This window comes from Ailuropoda melanoleuca, chromosome 14, assembly GCF_002007445.2.
Source record: "Ailuropoda melanoleuca isolate Jingjing chromosome 14, ASM200744v2, whole genome shotgun sequence".
NCBI lineage: Eukaryota > Metazoa > Chordata > Mammalia > Carnivora > Ursidae > Ailuropoda > Ailuropoda melanoleuca.
The window spans coordinates 19,100,458-19,112,827 of record NC_048231.1 but is presented as its reverse complement, the minus strand read 5'-3'; the positions used below and the strand labels follow the sequence as shown (position 1 = coordinate 19,112,827).

Genomic DNA, 12,370 nt, shown 5'->3' with positions numbered 1-12,370 from the left:
AGGAGTAAATGCAGTTGACCCTTGAACAACATGGGTTTGAACTGCATGGATCCATTCATACATGGAGTTTTTTTCAACAAATACATTGGAAAATTGCGGGGAGATGGGCGACAATTTGAAAAATCCTACGGATAAACTGCATACCAAGAAATGCAAAAAAGAAGAAGAAAAAGAAGAAGAATGATTCTAAGGAATACATAGTACATATAACTTACAAGATACGTGTTAATCAACTGTTTATTTTATCGGCAAGGATTCTAGTCAACAGTAAGCTATTAGTAATTACATTTTGGGGGAGTCAAAAGTTGTATGTGGATTCTCAGCTGCAGGTAGTCGGTGAGGTCAGTGCCCCTAATCCCCATGTTGTTCAAGGGTCAACTGCACCTGGAAATTATTTACCTGGCACAACCCAGAAGTCATTACTAGTGCTTTTGCATTAATATTAATACACACAGGACAACCTCCCAGAAAGCACCCACGTTTCTGTATCTTCTAGGGGCCAAAAACCTTAGTGCACCCAGTTGCCATCTGGAGTCATCATCAACTAAGCCAGACAAAACTAATAAATGTAAATGTTAATATTTTAAACTTCCATGGTACTTAATAATTAACCTATCCTACTTATTAATGTTAGCACCGTACTTTCAGCTATTTTAAGAACTAGAGGGAATGGGGACAGCATTTGATGAGGGAATACAGTGAGGCCTGCCTGGCTTCAATTATTGCTTAACTGATATCTCCATTCAAATCCCATAGCCAGCACTAATGAAAGACATTCATTTTGCCCCAAAACTCCCTAGCCCCTGAGACTAAAATTATGGGTGCCTATAAAGATCATTTTGGCTTTTCAGTTGGTAAGACTAGATAGCACTTCATCCCCGTTTCCTGACCTGCTCTATGACCATGTGTAAGGTTTCAACAGCGAAAGGCCTGCGTCCACGTGAACTGCGTCACGTTTACGAAGCTCAGAAAGGCCTACGAATATGCAGAGCTCGTCTGTGATTTCAGCCACGTCACAGTTTGATGTGGGCAGAGCTACATTTCTCCTGTTTGAAGAATATTACTCCATGAGAAACTGGCATTTGTTTCAAGAAATGGCAATTTAAAATTAAACCCTGATGCAGAATGTGAGCATAAAGCTGAAATTCTAGGAAATAATTTGTACTGCGCTCGTTATTTGCAATTAATTATTGTCAATATAACTGACACATACCAGGCAATGATCTTTTTTTTTTCATAATTCAATGCTTCTGGACTGGTTATAGAGTAAAGGCCAGACTTCCAATAAGAAGTGAATTTTTTAATAAAGTTTATTTATCTAGTTTAGTAATCTCTATGCCTACTGTGGGGCTTGAACTCAGAACCCAGAGATCAAGAGTTGCATGCTCTTCTGACTGAGTCAGCCAGGTGCCCCTAAGAAGTGAATTTTATACTAAACTTCCACCAAACTTTGGTCGTCTTGTGTAATATTATGTATTGTGGAGCTTATCTGTTCCTTCTTGATTTGATTCCTAGCCTGCCACAATCCATTACCACAAATTGGGTGGCTTAAAACAACAGAAATTTATTGTCTCACAGTTCTGAAGCTGTGAAGCCTGAAATCAAAATGTGAGCAGACCCACCTTCCCTCTGAAGGCTCTAGGAGACACTCCAACCCTTGCCTCTTTTAGCTTCTGATGCCCGCATTCCTTGTGGATTAATGTCTACATTCAGTCTCTGCTTCCATGTGTCTCTCTGGTTTCTCCTCTTCCTGTCTTATATGAGGACACATTTCACTGGATTTAGGGCCCACCTAGATAATTCAGGATGATCTCAGTTCAAAGCCCTTAATTTGATTACACCTGCAAAAACCGTTATTCCAAATAAAGTCACATTCATGCGTTCTAGCGAACGTATCTTTTGGGAGGGGCTCCAACCAACCCCCTACGCATGGTATACAGGTGTAGGGGTGTGTATGTGTGTGTGTGAGCGCGTGTGCACACATGTGCACACTTCATCTCTCTACCTCCTTGAGGTCAGGGATCTGTTTTCTGTATCAGTGATTCAGAGTAACAGCTCATAACAGGTGCTCATCAAATATGCAGTGACTGAATGAAGAGCGTGTAATTTTAGAACAGCATCACAACTCCTACACTGTAACAGCAAAATACTGAGTATATATTCGGAAGTGGAGGGATAGCCATTCCAAAACCATCAAAAGGGCTAGCCACAGAGTGTGTCACAAGCCAGGATGCACCGGTGAAGTAAAGGAACAGAGGAGAAAGGAAACAGGATCACGATCTTGGATTCAAACCACAACACTTCTCTGAAAGCAAACTGCTCTCAGCAGCTCAATAGACATTTACACAAAGAGGGCTCACCGAGGAAAGCGCGTTCTAAGGTGAACAATGAAACTCGGAAAGGTTTTACAGAAAGTTAATCTTATTTATCCTTCCCCTTTGAACAAAATCTTTTGCTTGTCAGATTAAATATCATAAAAAATGAAATTGGTTATGCAAAACTCGGATTTTAAAAATGAAAAAAGTGAACAAGTCCTCCAGCATCTCTAAACATGAGTTAGATAATGAAAACTAACATTTCCATCATACTTCACAGTTTTTAAGGTGTTTTCACAAGTGTGATTCCATCTGACATAACCAATAGCCTTCTGAAATCAGATATCTTCCCTTATAGATGAAAAGATATGTGTTGAGAAATTAACTTGTTCAAAGTCACACAGGTAAAAACAGGCACTCACTTGAACACTGTCTTTCTGATTCCAAATCCAGTGTGCATGTGTGTGCATGTGTGTGTGTGTGCACATGTGTCTGTATGATTCCGCTCTTTACTAAATTACAGGCTCCCACAGGGATCGGTCTTATATATCAGTGATTCTACTAGGTATTTTCTTAGGCCCGGTTGTATAGTATATTATAAAATAGCTTAAAGATTTGTCTTCACAAAAGTATGCCTGAGAATAACCTTGAAAAAACTTGGTGGGTTCCAATAAACAACAATATGAAGAAAATCAGAGATGGGCTAGGGAGGAAGAGAGAAAAAGTAATGCATTGCTTATAACTTCTCTATGCCTTCAAAGAAAAGAAAAGGGTCACTGTTTTTGGAAACAGGAAAAATACTGTTCTAAAAATTTACTTTGAATTGTACTACGTCAAAACACTATTTAGCATTTGTTAACAAACTGTCTTATATTGTTCCCAGGTCAGTACTAACTATACTGCCCAACTAAAAGTATCTAAAAGGCAGGAATTATTTCTTATTTTAGGAAACAATTATTTCTTATTTTAGGAAACAGTTAATGTCCACATTTCACTCATTCACCCTCAAAATTAAAGCTGGACACACAGAATTCAATAAATAGCTGTCAACTTAGAAACAGGACAGATTATCTTGATTGTTAAAGATCCCCAGAAAATCTCCTCTTGGGGACACAGGGTTCCCTGCATTGCCATTTTGCATGTGAGCCATGATCCCTTCCTTCCCTAAACTAATCAAAGCCCAGAGTCCTTACATAGAAAACTGAATGATGACTATAATATAAGCAGCTGGACTCTAGGTATAAATGGTGTTTCTAAAATGTCAGTGCCTACCTGGCTTAAAAGCATCTTTTTAAAGGGCTATAGGCTACATGGCTCTGGTCTGTCCCTCCTGAGTGACAAGAGATAGAGCCAGAACCACCCCAACTGACCTCAGGAATAAGAAGGGCCCAGGAAGCCAAAGGCAACAGGAGGTGTCCCCAGTCCCAGGTGCTGCAGGTCTACAGCCCCCAGCTGAGCTGGCAGCTGCCTCAGTGAGAAACGGTCCCCAGCTCCTCCAGGCCATGTACATACGAAACAATTCCGCTACTGTCACCCACTCCACATCCTTCTCCAACAAGCTTCGATCTGCAAGAAGTTGTAAATCCTTCTCTGCTCTTTGTTAGAGGCCATCCCTTTCTTCTTTTCAGACTCCATAGAGGCCAGGAATTGGCTGTAAACTTCGCTTTATTTTCTTTACTCCTATCCTATGAGTCTGTGTTAATTTCTGTGAAGATCACTCATGGGGGCAGGGGTAGTGGTGGAATCTGCTCCTTATTGTATCTTTGGAATTAGAAAATTAGCCTTTAATCAAACAAGCACAACTTTGCATGTTCAGAGAGAGTATGTAACAGAATGCAATGGTATTTAAACTTCTTGAGGTACTAGCCCTTGAAAATCTGATAAAACATGTGGAAATAATAATAATAATAATAAATGCCCAAAATTTAAGAGCTCCTTGGAATTCCTACAACATATTCAGAAATTCCCTGAGGTTCTTGAACCTTGGGCTCAAAGGCAGGCACCCATATGCTGTGTCTTAGTTAATCCTCATCCTATATTTTGAAAACTCTAAGTTCTGTGTAATTCTCTCTAGGAAAAAAAATAAAATAAAATAACTTCTACCCTCAAGAGCCTAAGGAAATGATAATCAGCTGGAGTGACTGATGGCACAGGCCTTGGGGTCAGGGATATCTGTACTTGAATTCTGACTTCGCCCCTTTCTAAGACGTAGGGCTTTAGGCAATTTACTGAATCTACTTGAACATAATTTCCCAGATCTCTGAATATGTACAATGAGACCTATCTAATAGGGCTGGTGTGAGGGTAAGAGAGAGAACGTCTACAATGGGGCTGGTGTAGTGCCTAGCACATACTCCCCAGAGCTGATTAAATGGCCAGTGCCATCACCTTCAACACTATCAAAAAGAACGCGTTTGGGATGCAGGTAGGGTTACTAAAATTCCGTAAAGACAACAAGAGCCTTATAGGAGGAGTGGCTGGGGGGCTCAGTCAGTTCAGAATCTGACTCTTGATTCTGGCTCAGGGATGATCTCAGGGCCATGAGATCGAGCTTGGCATGGGGCTCTGTGCTGGGCGTGGAGCCTGCTTAAGATTCTCTTTCTCCCTCTCCCTCTGCCCCTCCCACCTCCTCCTCTCTCCCACTAATAAATAAATAAATAAATAGGAATTAAGGAAGAGAGAAAAAAGGGAATAACTCTGTTACAACTCTGTTGTAATAAGCATGTGGCAGGGATCATGCACTGTGCACAGAATATTTCTGCTCCCCTTTCACAGAAGTGAGTTGTTCAACTAAGCAAGAGCTGTACTGTAGTTGTGACTGTGGTCAGGCAGAGACTACATTTCCCAGCTACCATTGCAACACGGTAGGACCTTGTGACTAATTTCTGGCCAATGAAATGTGACCAAAAGTGATAGTTACCACTTCAGATATGTCTGCCCAGTGAATTTTGACACTCAGAACTACCTCGGAAGCCCTGTGTTGAAGACTGCAGAACCTCTGTCAGCTTGGGTCCTGTATAACTGGGCAGCACACAACCTCCTCTCCCTTCCCCTGATCCTACCTGCCTGGAATAACATGTGAGTGAGCAAAACTAATACCAAAACAAAACTCTTCTTTGGGGTTAGTTTGCTGAGACCTGGGGGTCTGTTCCTACAGCTAACGTTTACTCTAGCTAATACAAGTTAGAAATCTAAATTTGGTTTTCAGATAGCTTGAGATATATCATATGTGCATTCCTAATAAGATCAAACTGTCTCGGCTGTCAAGATTCTTTGCTTTTGACCTTGAATTATGTCAAGTCAGCACAGTCATGCTCTGTAGCACATGCGGATGTGAGGCTCTCTTAAACTGCCAGTGACGTCAGAGAAATGTGCAGGCATGAGTGGTGGGCTCACTACGACTGTGCAGAGTGGTCTAAATTTCACAATAATTATTTCAATGGGGGAGTAAAGCAATCATTACACATTAAATGCAGTTTGGTTGCTTGGGTAAAACCATTTCAAAACACCTCGAATTTAGCTTCATTTGCATATTTTAATCTAAGACTTTATCATCAACACTACTTTTGCAGAACATGAAACTCTTTCCCTGACCACTTTTTTGTTTTTGTTGGCTTATTACTGATCCTATTATCAACAATTTCTTCTAAAGATAATAGCTGCACTAAATGAATGCTTTCTATACGTCAAAACCTGGCTATGTACTTTTCAGATATTTTATATGATTTATATGCCAAAGTTCCTACTAGGCCACATGTCAACCCTCTAAGATATACATAATACCATCCTTTTTTATGAATATGAAAATTGGTATTAATAAATTTGTTAATGTTTTGACCAAATTCACCTATCTCGTAAGCGGAGGAGCTCAGATTTGAACTGCATCTACCTGACGCTAAGGCCCAGGCAGTTTCCCTGAGCTGGGAAAATCTTAACTGAACTCTTAACTGAAAATAAATCCTAACTGAAAGCAATAGTAAGCTTACATCATCATGTTTGATCAGGGGTAAATAAGAATAGCAGCCAACATTTATGGAATTTTTGCTATGTTTCAGGTACTCTCCTATTATTTATTAATTTTTAACTCCTCATAATAGCTCTAGAAATAGGGGCTACCATTGTCCCTTTCATCCAGATAAGAAAACTGAGGCCCGGAGGATTTCAGTGATTTGTCCAAGGCCACACAGCTAGTTAATGGTTAAGCAAGATACAATCAGTTTGTCTTAAAAGTCTGTTCCCTTAACCACTACACTGTTAAAGGGCATGCTAATGTATCTTTGAGTTAAAAGGAAAAAAAAAAACATAACCTTGTTTTTGTTTTAGAATGATGCAGGATGTGAAGAGTCATTGCTGTCACCTTGTAACCAAATTAAAAAATATATATATCCTGAATCTAGAATTAATAGGAAAATACAGTGCCACAAATTTGAGACGAATAGGTAGTCTTAAGAAGAAATCTAAACAGAACACACAGCAACCCCACTAAAATCAGAAAGGTGAGCAGGAACTGAGATGTCTGTGCTTTGGGCCTCAGGCAGGATGTTGGGAGGCTTGCCAGCAGCTGATGGTGTCAGGAGTGTGACAAACGTGGGCAGGCCATGTACCCACAAGATATTCTGCCATTGGCAGTGCCTACCTACTGACATTGATGCTTTCCTTAATCTATCTTTCATATCCCAGGAAAAAACTCAGGTCGATTTATTTTTTTGCATAGTCCCTCAAGTCCCCGATTAACAAATGCATTCTGATTATGAAAGGGGGGCAATGAGAGAAAGTAGAGGTGGGTGGCAGGTGACATGCACTACGAAGACTGGTGCCAAGAGTCAAACAGGGTTGTAAGAGCCATTAGAAATCATCAGAACCACATTCTTGAAATAACAATGTCATGGCTGAATGCACTGGAGAAGAGAGAAGTGCAGTTCTTACTCTAAGGGAGTCACTGACGTGATACAAAAAATAAATAAACAAAGCAAACAAGATTTAATCATGGAACTATTCATCTGAATGAATCAATGACACTGGAACACTTGCCTCTAGCCATCTAGCCTCTTTACAACAAGGAGGAAAAAGGACTCATCTCTCCAACTGTTAATGGGTGTACCATATACATACCAGGTGTGAAAAAGAAACCCTTCCCCAAAAAAACTGTATCGCCCAACAAATACAGCAAAGGTAAGTTCAGCCAAAGCTGAAATGAGACTAATGGATCTGGAATCAACAACCAGGCTGGAGGAACAACTCTGCACTTTTTGAGTGTGCAATCTTAGGCAAGCCACTCAACCTCTTTAATTCTCAGTTCAAATAAACGGGAAGTGAGTATAACCCTAAGAAATGCAGAAACCGTGTGGTTCAGTCTCTGAGCTGTGTCTCCTTCAAAAGTGCAGTCCAGTCACTGGTAGAAATATTAAAAGTAATTATATTCCTCATTCATTTTTCTTAAAGGCTATTAAAAGTCACCCAATGCACAGTCTAGATGAGCACAATTTTTTGCCCTATATTTTCCCATCCTTTCTTTATTTCCCTCATACTCTTAAATTGCCATGGTGCCTTAACTCTCAAAACTGCTGAGAAACTCCCCATTTCTAGCCTAAGTGCTTTGTGTTCCTTCGCACTTCACTCATCTGCTCCTCGCTCAATCATCGTTTAGATGAACCTAGTCTCTCTTCCGACCAGAAAGAATCCCTCCTCTTTATTAAAAAATGAGAAAAAGGGGAATTGGGCTGGTGAGCTGGAATAAGGGAGGCATCTGTGAACATATCCACCTTAGTATCTTTTTGTTCTATCACATGAGAATAATGCTCGTCTCAAAAGAGTTTGATGAATATTAAATGAACAATGTCTGTAAACTGTCTCGAAAGGAGAACTTTCTGCTTGTGACCACATGCACCACACACATAATACATATATGTCCCAACTACATACAAAGTAGATGTGATATTCAGGCTGGTCCTTTGGGTTCATTCTGCACCCTACCCTGCTTTCTGAGAAGCTCAACTTTCTGGGCTGCATCAAATGTGAGGCACTGACAGGAAGCACCTGCATTTCTCTTACAAAGGTTGCAGATCCTGTTGGGACGTCCTCTCCTCATTACAGCCACAGCTCGGGGGGTCTCTCTCTCTCTCTCTCTCTCTCTCTCTCTCTCTCTCTCTCTCTCTCTCGGTTCTAGTAACTGTCCCCCCACACTGCCCCCGTCAGGCATATCAGAGGTAACAGCAGAAAAAGGTGCTCTGTCATCCTTACTGGCTGCCCTGCCTGTAGACCTGTCCTGCCCACATCACTGTAAGTAGGTCAACTCTCCTCTTATCACCCATTTGAGTGTGTCACCAGCTTCCCCGCCAGGACCCTGACTAATACAAAAGGGAAGTAAGTGTGGGTGTTTTCCACCCATGAATTCCTTGACCCAATATGAAAAAAAAAAATGGCACACAGACCCTCTAAGCCTCGTTTGCTTTGACTGTAAGCCCTTACAGCCATAGGACAACAGAAGTCTGGAGGTGGTGTTGGTGAGTGTGTGGGGTAGGGCCGAGTAAGCAGTGTGGAAAGTTAAGCTACCTTTAAGAAGATCCATTCCTCATCTTTAAAATGTGACATTCCGGTGCCTTCTGCTGCTTTGGAAGCAAAAATAATAAACTACTTTTGGTTTGTACGACGGAAGAAAGTTTTCCTTTCACTCAAATTACCTACCAGAGAGCACAATAACGAGAAAGTCCTTTAGTTTCATATTGGTTGACTCCATGTCGGTGTGGAATTGCTTATGATTCTTCAATTAAAACATACATCCAGGAATTTTATTAAATCCTTCTGTCTTGTTCTGTGGAAATATTCTCTGAAGGTTACTTGTGCCCTCTGGACTTTTTAACAAGTGAAGAAAAAGTAAGTTTAAGTAACATAGCTGTGGTTTTCAAAACCCATTATCAGGGAAAGTAGATCAATGCACTTTTGTATGTTTATTTTTAACTGAATAAGACATGCCCAATTACTTGTGATTATGAAAAATAATTCCAAGCAAATTCCACCCAGCAGCTACAGAAGTGGTTTTTTTTTTTTTAATTTTTATTTTTAACCAGAAAAAATGATTTACCTGACCTATTACCAGTAGCCAAATTTAATCTTACTAATGAACAATAACCAAATTGCTGGAATTAATCATGGATAGGAGAAGCAGTTAAGAATTCTTTGTTGACCTTTCTTAACAAAGGAACGTCTAAATGTTTAGTCTGACAAAGTAAGCTTTGGCCTTATTTCCTTACTGTTACTTATTATTTATAAGCTGCAAGCTCTGAGAAAGGGAACAATTTTGTTGTTGTTGGACTGAATTCCTAGTGCCCGCCATAGTATGTTTATTTCTTGAATAACGGAAGGAATGAATGAAGGATGGGTGCATTTCTAATTAATTTCAAGTCCTAAAGAGAGGACTTGAAGAGAGAAAATTGTCATTGAGTCTTCATTTGCTTCTGCTGCTTTTCTATAACTCACGGAACTTAGTATTACACATGGGTTCATAAAAGCTGCTTTATTCGTTAATCAAATATTTGTTGAGCACTTACTACCAGCGAGATGCTATGTTATGCACTATAGAGGGCAATGAGGGCAGTTAGACATGGATGCTTTCTTCTGAAGATGCAGTACCCAGAATGAAATATAAATTACTGCTCTACAAGGAAACACATTCTGCGAGTACTGAAGAAGACCAGCTGAAATGTAATGGAAGTGCCCGTGAAGGACAGCTGACATTTGTCTGGAGGTTGGGGAGCTCAGGAGAGGCTTCCGAGAAGAGGTGGCTTTTACCCTGGACCTTGAAGGAGTAACTGAATTTGAACCTTCAAAGAATATCAATAACTAATACTCATTCAACATCACGAAGTTTGCCAAAGTGCACTTTCACTATTTACCTTCGTCTGATCCTCAAAGCATCCCAGAAGGATAGGTATGATTGTCGCAATTTTAGAGACCATTAAATGACTTAAGAAAATTTAAGAGAGAGAAGTTTGCTCAATCCAGAAAGTGATCAAGTGAATGAATCTCACCCACCAGGGAGTTCTAGAATAGACAGCACAAACTGTACTTGCGAAATTTGGATTTGAACCAAATGTTCTGAATTCCAAGTGAAGAGAGATCTTTCAGCTACACTGCATTGCCCTCTTGGGGAGGATCTTGAGGTAGAAATATCCACAAATTGCATAGTAGACCAGTGAGAAAACAATGATTTACTGAGGCTCAGTGCAGCAGCAATGAAAGTATGGTTTCTTACAATATAGCTCCCCCGGAGTGGCTGACAACAGTAATAATAGCTAACATTTACTGAGTGCTTTTTATGTGGAATGCACTATGCAAAACCTTCTGTGCATAGTCTCTTTCAATCCTCACAACAACCCCATGTGGTAGGTGCCATTATAAACCTATCTGTACAAACGAGAAACGCAAGGCTCAGAATAATTAATAACTTAGGCAGAGTCACACACACTTGATAAGTGACTGCACTCTTATTATTATTAACAACCTTTTGGTAGTGCAACCAAACCTTTAATTAAGAAGAGAAACAATTCACAGCCACTTCTTAATAAATTCTACAAGAAATGTTACCTGGCATCTCAGCCATTAGTGGTATTGCTGTGTCTAAATATTCATCTACTTATTTCTGTCTTCCACAAATTCATTCTGCCATATGTAATTACTATGCAATATCCAAATATGCTGTCAATCAAATTAGGGCATTTCAGTTACCAATGCAAGAGATAAATAAATCTGCAGATATATTAACTTCTACTGATTCACTGGAAAAGGAAATCTGCTTTTTCCTTTTCTGTGGTTATAGCTCCTCGAGGCTAGCTTACTTCCTTTATATCTAGCCTGACATTCACACTTTCAAATTAAGTCCATGGCACCGAGGTTTTAATTTTTTTCCCCTCTTTGCCTTTGAAAATTTCACTCCTTAATAAAACCAAACACACCAATTACTCTGGCTTTGTTTTTGTTTTAAAAGATGCTTTACTTTTGTCATTTAGCATCTGAGCCTTTAACAAAGTCAGGCTTTGCTGATTTAACATGATTTGGGTCAGAATCAACCCTGCAGAAGTAATTCATTCTTCTCTTAAGCAGAAGGAATATTAACTTAGAATGGAAAGAGCACGGGATTGCATGACTTATGAAATGGGGTCCAAGCCCAGTGAGGCCACTAATCAATCGTGAGACCCCAGAGCAGTATCTCTACTTCCCCTCTCTATCTCAGTTCCTCAATGGAAGGGGATCCGTTGTTCTTGACTGTTCTCTAAAATATTAAATTCTATCATTTTTAATGCACACAAAGTTTTATGCACCTGTTCACTTATTCATGCTTTCTTTTTTTCTACAGATACTTACTGAATGCCCTCAATGTTGCAAAAAATAGAGGTAAATTCTTTAAGCACATTCTCTTTTCATAAATATAAGTGGGTCGAAAGTGTTTCAGGAAAAATCTCACAGTATTTAGAATAAAGCACATTTAAAACTATTTATTTTGTTCTTTTATTGGGAAATGCTTTAAAATGGGCTGAGAAATGGTATTCAAGTGGAGAACTGGTATATTTAAAATAAAATTCTTAGCACAACTGCCCAAACTAGAGTCATATATATTCTATAATTTCTCATCTTATAGGCTAAGAAAAAAATGAATAACTGACTTCCAAAATGTATCTTTATTAATAGCAGTGTGTGTTTTAAGTTTAAGAACTACGGAGTCCATTTAAAGGTGATGTAGCCTATATCCTAAAGGCCATTTTGTACTATATTCAAGAAACTAGCCTGCTGTTATTTTTGTCTTTAGAGCAAGCTGCTGCTTTAGCAATGAGCAGTCCATAAAAATGTGGGCAATTGGCTTCCTCCAGACTAATTAGCAAGTTTGCTGTGTTCCTGTCCCAGCTGGTCACGCTCTGTCTTTTAACTTAGCTCAGGCCTACTTGTTTTGCCAGTTCCAGAACCTCTTAAAGTTTGTCAGTAATGACAGATATCTCAATTAGCTTCCGACATAAACTCTTCAGCAAGACAACTTAGCCAAGCTGGTTTAGCATTCTCAACTC

The 12,370-nt window shown here is 39.6% G+C and overlaps 1 protein-coding gene across 9 annotated transcripts in view; it reads right to left on the bottom strand.

Moving 5' to 3' along the window:
* Positions 1 to 12,370, bottom strand: part of NRXN3 (neurexin 3) — a 1,691,473-nt gene that overhangs the window by 858,652 nt on the left and 820,451 nt on the right. The window lies entirely within an intron of this gene.